Consider the following 8,771-nt stretch of genomic DNA (forward strand, 5'->3'; position numbering starts at 1 on the left):
TGTGTATCAGTAGAATACTTTTTATGGGTTATTTCATTTATTTACATTTCAAATGTCATCCCCCTTCTCAGTTTCCCCTCCACAAGTCCCCTATTCCCTCATCCCTTCCCCTGCCTCTATGAGGGTGCTCCCCCATGGGCCACCCCACTCCTGTCCCAGTGAGTTAGTGTTTCCCTATCCTGGGTCATCAAGCCATTTTGAGTACAGATCTTGAAACATGAACTTTTCAGTTATATACACATTTACATCACAGGCCCCTTCATGGACTGTACCAATTTTCTATTCTTTATCCTGGCAACCCAAATAGAATGATCATCACATTCTTAACAAATCAATGGTGTGAACAAAGCTTCTGTGTTAGCTGTGCTACTTTATCAAAACAGGTTAAAATATCAAAAGAGTGTGCACTGCAGTAGGCAGTCATCCAGTGCAGGCTTTATTTCTTTGGAAGCCATTAGGAATTAGGACCAGAATCTGTTCCCACATAATAGAGAATTTGTCAATTGTCTTGTACTAAGGATATGTTAGTTTTCTCTGAGACATAAAATCCGAACTATGACTACTTTAAAGAATCCTAACAGATCCACAATGCCATGCTGTTGGCGAATAAGGAATGCCAGTTTTGGATATTTTGATGAGACATACACATTCCACCGGGTGGGAAACCAACTCAAACATCCTGGAGACGGCTTCATGGTTGCCATTTTTAAGAAATACCTCTGCAGTGCAGAACAGTTTATTCAAGTTTGCATGTTCTTTCAATAAATCAAAACCAGAGTTCAAGGACTTCTTTAGTGTTCATACACATTGTTTTTAACTACTCAGTTTTCATACTCACCATCTGCTGTTTATTGTAATTGTGCCTGCTATTGCTTCTTATTTAATTTTTACAAATTTAAATAATATGGACTATTAGTAGTTATTAACAGAGCCCTCCAAAAATATGGTTTGTCAGTCACAAAAAGCAGTCTTGTCCACTAGACCTTAAGGGTTAGTTATTTCTCTAGTTGCCGTGACAAAACTCCAAACAATTAACAAATGAAGGACATATTTTGGTTCATGGTTTCAAAGGTCTCACTCCATCATATCAAGGAAGTCATGATAACAGGTCTAGCTTGTATTGTTAAAGACCCGGAAGCATTCTAGAACCAGAACCCATCTATAATTTTCAAACGTCTATGGCTAATGTTCTATTTCTGCTGACTGGGCTTACATCTGGTAAAGTTACTGCACGTTCCCAAAATGTCATTCCAAGCAGAGGAAAAAAAACCCATCCCCTAATGAAGGAGTTAGAGAAAGTACCCAAGGAGCTAAAGGGGTCTGCAACCCTATAGGAGGAACGACAATAAGAACTAACCAGTAACCCCCAGTGCTATGTCTCTAGTTGCATATGTAGCAGAGGATGGCCTAGTCAGCCATCAATGGGAAGAGAGGACCTTGGTCTTGAGAAGATCATATGCCCCAGTACAGGGGAATGCCAGGGCCAGGAAGAGGAAGTGGGTGGGTTGGGGAGCAGGGCAGGGGAGGGTATAGAGAGAGGGCTTTGGGGATAACATTTGAAATGTAAATGAAGAAAATATCTTAAAAAAATACCCATTTGTACTGGCTAATTTTGTGTCAACTTGACATAAGCTGGAGTTATCACAGAGAAAGGACCTTCAGTTAAGGAAATGTCTCCATTAGATTCAGCTGTAAGGCATTTTCTCAATTAGTGATCAAGGGGGAAGGGACCCTTGTGGGTAGAACCATCCCTGGGCTTGTAGTCTTGGGTTCTATAAGAGAGCAGGCTGAGCAAGCCAGGAGAAGCAAGCCAGTAAGTAATATCCCTCCATGGCCTCTGCATCATCACCTGCTTCCTGACCTGCTTTAGTTCCAATCCTGCATCCTTTGGTGATCAACCGCAATGTGGAAAGTGTAAGGTGAATAAACCCTTTCCTCCCCAATTTGCTTCTTGGTCATGATGTTTGTGCAGGAATAGAAACCCTGACTAAGACACCCATTCATTTATATCTTCCTGTAACATTTCAAATGTCAGTCATAGCATGCATGCCTGAGAGGATATTTCAAATTTAAGCCATAGTACCTCATGATTCAGTAGGCTCTGTAGTACTAGAAATTTCTATGGTCTAAAATAAGCTGAAAGAAGTGACATCACCTGTACCAATCTCCAAAAAGAGATTTAGAGTGACAGGTATTAGTATTCTGAAGTAAGCAGATTTCACCTTCAGGAGGAATGCATACAGTATTAGAAATACAGCTTCTGACATGATTGTAAGATCAATCACGGACAGACTATGTAATTATAGAAGGATATGAGTTGCAGGTAAAGATGGTTGGTGATATTTCATTGGTGATTTTTAGAAAAAAATCACACAGAGAATAAGGTAAAAATATGTTATTCCAGATTTCCTTCCATCCCAGTCAGAAGAAAATGACATTCATATATGCATTCAATCTTTCAAGTTCCAGTAAGATACATGAGATGACTCTTCTTGGTTTTGGGTATCACTATTCATAGCATCACACTTAATAAAGACTTGTTCCATGATCTACAGAACACACATGCACATTCTCAACATTTTACCTTGTGTGTGAGATATTGAAAGTTTTTGCATGTGAAGTCTTGTTTTGCTTTGTGCCAGAGTCACCTCAGGGCTCTGAAAGACAACAGACGCTTGGGTGAATGAAGCATAAAGACTGAGAACTATTTCAAAGAAAATGAGCCTCTCTAAGCTCTGCTGATAATTGAATTTCATTTTGTGATGATCACAAATGCATTTGTGATGGTTGTTAATATCTAGTGCAATGAGTCCTGTTTAATTAACTCATTCTTTCTGGGCATATAGGAGAAAAGCAAATGAAAGTGGTAAACAGACTGTTGAAACAAAATTAAAAGAGTCTTTCTTTCATCTTTTCTCTATTTAAATTGCTAATTTGATCATATATTTAATTTAAGTCTTTTTAAAAAAAGAAACAGGAACCTAATTTGAGCACTTACCTTCTAAAGCTGTGCTTGTACTGATTTTTCAATGAAATTGCATTTAATTTAATTCACTCTACCACTGAGGAAAGAAATAGAAACTTAGGAAGTATATAACCTGTTTATTAGTAAGAATCTCTTTTGTGAATTCTCTGTTTATTTTTATATCCCATTTTTTTTTTGGTTTGGGTTGTTTGGTTTTTTGGCAGTTAGATTCTTGAATATTTTGGATATTATATTAGCCCTCTATCAGAGGTGGGGTTAATGAATATTTTTCCCAATCTGTATGTTGCCAATTTGTCCTATTGATTATGTCCTTTGCCTTACAGAATCTTTCCAGTTTCATGAAGTCCCATTTATCAATTCTTGATCTTAGCACTTGAGCCATTGGCAACCCTGTAAGAGGACCAGTAGTCCCAATTAACTTGGACCCCTGAGATCTCTCAGACACTGGATCACCAACCAGGAAGTGTATAACAGATGATATGAGGCCCCAAGCACATACAGCAGAGGACTGCCTGGTCTGGGTTCAATAGAAGAGGCACCTAACCCTCAAGAGAATGGAGGTCCTGGGGACTGGAGAGGTCTCCTAGGGTGGGTGGGGAGGACGTATGGGATGGGGAACAGTCAGAGTATGGACCGGGAGGAGGATAAAATCTGGAGTGTAAAAAACAAAATACTAAATAAAATTAAAAGAAAAGGATCTCTTTTAGAACATTTTATTTGCCTATTGTTATAACTAACCATGTATTATTAAATATACCAACTTGAATAAATCTTAGTAAGATCATGTTATTTATGTGATCACATACATATATTAATAATTGTACTTTTATCAATGTAATAAAAGTATTTCTAGAAACTTCCTTCCTGCTGGATAGCCTTCAGAGTATTATGCAGACTGCACAAAGTCATCAATAGTCTTACTTAATAGTGTCCTCTGCATAGTACAGTGCTGACCTCTGAGGCAAGGCAGGCCCACTCCTGCTATAGTGGAATGACTATTATGATGATAACCAAGAACTTTTACAGGAGAGAATCGAATCATTTTTGATACTGAAAACCTTATCTAGAGCTCATGGCTATGGCATCATGGGCCTGAGTTGCAGACACCTATTGTTCCTATAGTTGTTGCTTAGTTCAGTCAATGGACAAGTCAAACTGTATGTCTAAGCAAAACATGGCATGAATATTTAGAAAAGATACAATTGTTCACCAAATATTTTTGTTTTGATATTTGTTGGGACATCCTTATGATATAGAGTGACTACTGTATTTAAGTATACAGTATTCATTTACAAATGGTACATTTATTAAAATTATGTGATTATAAGTCATAAAATAGGGGTGTATTAAAGCAAATAACACAAACTAGCATTATAGTTTGCAGTAACATGTTAAACATTTAACTTGTATTTATAAATCTGTATAATATAAACATATATCTTGTGTGTGGGGCAATGTTGACACCAACTAAAGACTATATTCTTTCTGTGGCCATTATTATGGTTAATCTTGGTTATTAACTTGACTATATTAAGAAATGTCTAGGGTACTTAAAACGCATCTCTTCATGGTAAAGGTGGAGAGCAAGCATTTCCAGAGAGGTCTGAGGAGTGAATGGAGGGAGAGGCTTAGCCTGCTCTTGGAAACAAGCAGGCAATGCCTGCCAGTCTAAATGACATGAAGTTACAGGAAGGTCAAGTGCACATGTTCAACTTTCTCCTTATTTGAGTGAATTCATGTTTGCTCATTGCCATTTTCTTTTAATATCACTGCTGGCTTTTTCAGCTCTTCTTTTAATACCTACAATTTCACAGGGAACTTCCGGGCCTTTAAAACCAGAATTGGACTGCTGAGGACTCCAGCTGTTTCAGTGGATCAGCTGCCTTCATCTCTGACTGTTTACAGTGCAGACAGCTGTTGTTGGATTGTTGAACTTCTATCATATAAGCTAATATGATAAATCACCCTTGTTAATACATACTATATTATAAACATACATTTTATTAGTTCTGACTCTCTCTAGAGAGTTCTGACACTACAGACACATAGAGATTTTCAAATTGAGTGGTGTGAGTCAAAAGAAACTGATCTAGCCTGAGGGTTGTTTAAGAAAGACGAGCCCTGTGGTGTCCAGACATTTTCAGAGAGGGTGAAAATGTTTTAGATTTAAGTCCAGGAAAACTTCACAACTGGGAAGGTCAACCAGTTGTGTGGGTGGGTCATTACCTCCAGTAATTCACTGTGTGTGAGGTCAAGCTTCTGGGAGGTCTGATCATGCAGGAGAGACAGCCAGAAAGTAGGTCTGCATGGGCAGAACCTTGGCCCTGGGTGGCATATGAAAAGGAAGACGCAAATTATATGTGCAGGCATTGGTTTCCTATCACAGCATTGTGCTTCAGGGAATGAATCCAGCCTACAGAAGGAATAGGCTACTGAGGACAGTGACAACCCTTCAAAAGAAATTTGACCTGAGGCACCATGACATTACAGTGTGGTGGTAACCATGTGTCTCAAGTCTCAAAGGTACAGTACTCTTAGGGAAACCATGTTTTCCAGTTTCATACAAAAAGGGAGAATCCTTTGAAGTCTGCTAACTCTTCAGAGATGTAGAAGTTTCTCTTCTCAGAACAGGCCTTAAGGACAGTAGTGGTACAAGCTATGATGCTCATCAGCTGGCCCAAAATACAAGCATGGCTTGATATCTGTAGGCTTTCCTGGACAGTCCAAACTGTGAGTTTCATAACCTGACTCAGTCAAACTGGGAGAAGATATTCATGTTGAAACATATTAGATGCATTTCATCAATATTGACATATGAGTGATGTTAAGAACTGGTAGCTACAAGGTCAGTCTTTTAATGACATTTTTTTCCCTGTCATCTAAGTGTCATATTTGAAAATCATGAAGTCCCTCCAATGATTTTGATTTGCCCATTTGATTCAGAAGTCTCATATTTTAGGTTTTAATTTCTTCCTACTTCATGTATTTCATACTAGTTCCTAATTTTATAGAGCAGTAAATTACCTACTCATTTGTGTTTCATCAGTATGCAGAGGTTTTCTCTCTCTAGTTAATCTGTCTCAGTGACTGAGCAGAAGGAGCACAAAGCCCTTCCCAGTGCGGGGCGGTCATGGTGGTGTTTTCATATGACTTCTTCCATTTCTTTTTTAGAACATTGTTTTGATTATTTTAAATTGCATGTAGGTGCATCTATGTCTACATCTGAGTATGTGAGTGTGCACATGCCACTGAAGGCCAGAGGCATCAAATTCCTGCATCTGGAGTTAAGGATGACTGTGAGAAGTCCGATGTGAATGCTAGGAACAGAATTAGATTGTCTGGAAGATATGAAGTGCCCTTAACCACTGAACCATTTTTACAGCCAAAACTTCTTCTATATATAAAAAAAAATTGTTGCATGAAATTGTTATCAAATATCATGTCATGTCAACAGCAGCTGGCTTTGGGAACTATTAGAATTGTAACAAACATATTTTTTATTGAATTATGGTCACAAGCAAAGGTTATTAGTACATATTAACTTCATTTGTACTTCTTAGGCAACCATAACAATGTACTTTGTTTTTAATTCTAGCCATTAATTAAAAAAAATATTTACTTGTTGACATTTATGTATATTAGTGTTTTGTATGCATACATGTATGTCCACCGTGTGCATGAAGGGCCTTTAGGGGCCAGAAAAAGATGTCAGATCATCTGGAACTGAGTGATGCCCAGTAGTGACTGTTGCATTTTAGTGGTTGAACCTGGTCCTCTGCAGAGACATCAAGCGCTAGTAAGCACTGAGTTATTCTAAAGTTTGTCAAGGTCAGTGGTTCTCAGCCGTCCTAATGCTACTGCCCTTGAACACAGGTCCTCATGCTGGGATTGCCTCAACCACAACATCATTTTTGGTCCCACTTCATAACTGCAATATTGATACTATTATGAAGCATAATGCAAATATTTGATATTTCCAATGGTCTTAGGTGACTCCTCTGAAAGGACCATTCAGCCCTCAAAGATGTATCCTATAGGTTTTGAACCACTGGTCCAGATGAATATTATCTATCTATCTATCTATCTATCTATCTATCTATCTATCTATCTATCTATCTATCTTTTCTCTATTTGTATACAAATCATCTATCATCTGTGTATCCATCATTCCTCATTATCTATTTTCTCATCCTATTTCATTGCTTGCGTTTCTGAGAACTTATACTAGTTATTGTTGTTTCTTTATAATGAATTAAAGGTGAATTAATTAAAAATTAAGTGTGTCATCTAGATGATGAAAATTCACTACAGTTATTGGATTTTTAAAATGATTTATTTATTTATATACATACTAGTGTTTTGCCTGAGTATATGTAAGTGTACTACATGTGTGCCTGGTACCTAATGGAGGCAGACAAAGGCATGAAATCCCCTGGAACTGATGTTAGAGATAGTTCTGAAGCACCAGGTATTTTCTGGGAAAACTGAGATCTGCTGCAAGAGTATTGCAATGGTTTCAAAGTAAGAAATTTGCACATAGGATACAAGGTGGGTTGAACTGGTATGGTCCCTGTGGACTCAGGTGTTTGAATGCTGGACAATAGGGAGTGGCACTAGTAAGAAGCATGTCCTTCTTGGAATCTCTGTGTGTCTCTGTGGGGCGGGCATTGAGGTCTCCTGTACTAAAGCTCTACCGAGTGTGGAGACAGTTTCTTTCTTGATGCCTATGGATTAAGATGGAGAACTCTTAGCTCCTTCTTCAGCACTGTGACTGCCTGGACACGGAATGCTTCCCACCTTTATGATAATGTGAAGCTGTAAGCCAGAACTGAATACCTGTTTAGCTTTATAAGACTTAGTTACCTTGATCATGTCTCCTCACTGCAGTAAAATCCTAAAACCATGAGTAAGGTATTGAAGTGATAGGCTTGCCCATGCTTTTGCTTGGAGAAATATGGATTTGGGGACTTTGGGACTTTGGAAAGCAGTGAAATGTTTAAATTGGGCTAAATGGACCATACTAGTAGAAACATGGAAAAGAGTGGGGCTGAGAGTGATTTGAATTTGTGGGTCTGATTCAAGTGGTTTCAGAGGAGAAGAATTTTAGCATATTGCCTAGAGATCATTCTTGTTATATTTTGATGAAGAATGTGGTTGCTTCTTTGCTCTTGTCTGAAGCATCTGCCTGTGGAAAAAGTAAAGAGATTTAAATTAATTTCACTGACAAAGGAAATCTCAAAGCAACCTAGTATAGAGTATGTCCTATAGTTTACTCCTGTGAAAAGCCGTTTGATTAAATATAGCAAGCTAAGCAAGGAAAAACACAAAATGTGTGGTTCAAGAATTAAAGGAGCATCTAGAAGTGAAATTAAATGAATCCTGTGTTCAAGGAGATAAACAGATTAAAGATATTAAATTAAATTAAGGGAGTGGTTATCTTGGGGAAATGCTCCACTCAGTTAAACTTCCACCTTGTGAAAAGAAATGAAAGAAAAGCTTAGGTCTAGGTGAAGTGTTACACACTTTTAATCCCAACACTCCTGAATCAGAGACAAGATGTGTGAGGCCAAGGACAGTCTACAGAGCAAGTTCCAGGACAGCCAAAGCTTAGACAGTTAAGGAAACCATGATAAACAGAGTGCTGGTGGAGATGTATTTGAATAAGGGGATCATGCTCTAACCCCAGCAAACAGCAGAACTTGGCAGCTTTGGCCATGTGGCTCTGGCTTTAGAATCAAGGATATACGAAAGGGGTTATGTGCTGGTGGTGTCCCTAAAGGTAGAC

This window comes from Mus caroli, unplaced genomic scaffold (genome assembly GCF_978045245.1).
Source record: "Mus caroli unplaced genomic scaffold, Mus_caroli_1 scaffold_17, whole genome shotgun sequence".
NCBI classification, from domain to species: Eukaryota; Metazoa; Chordata; class Mammalia; order Rodentia; family Muridae; genus Mus; species Mus caroli.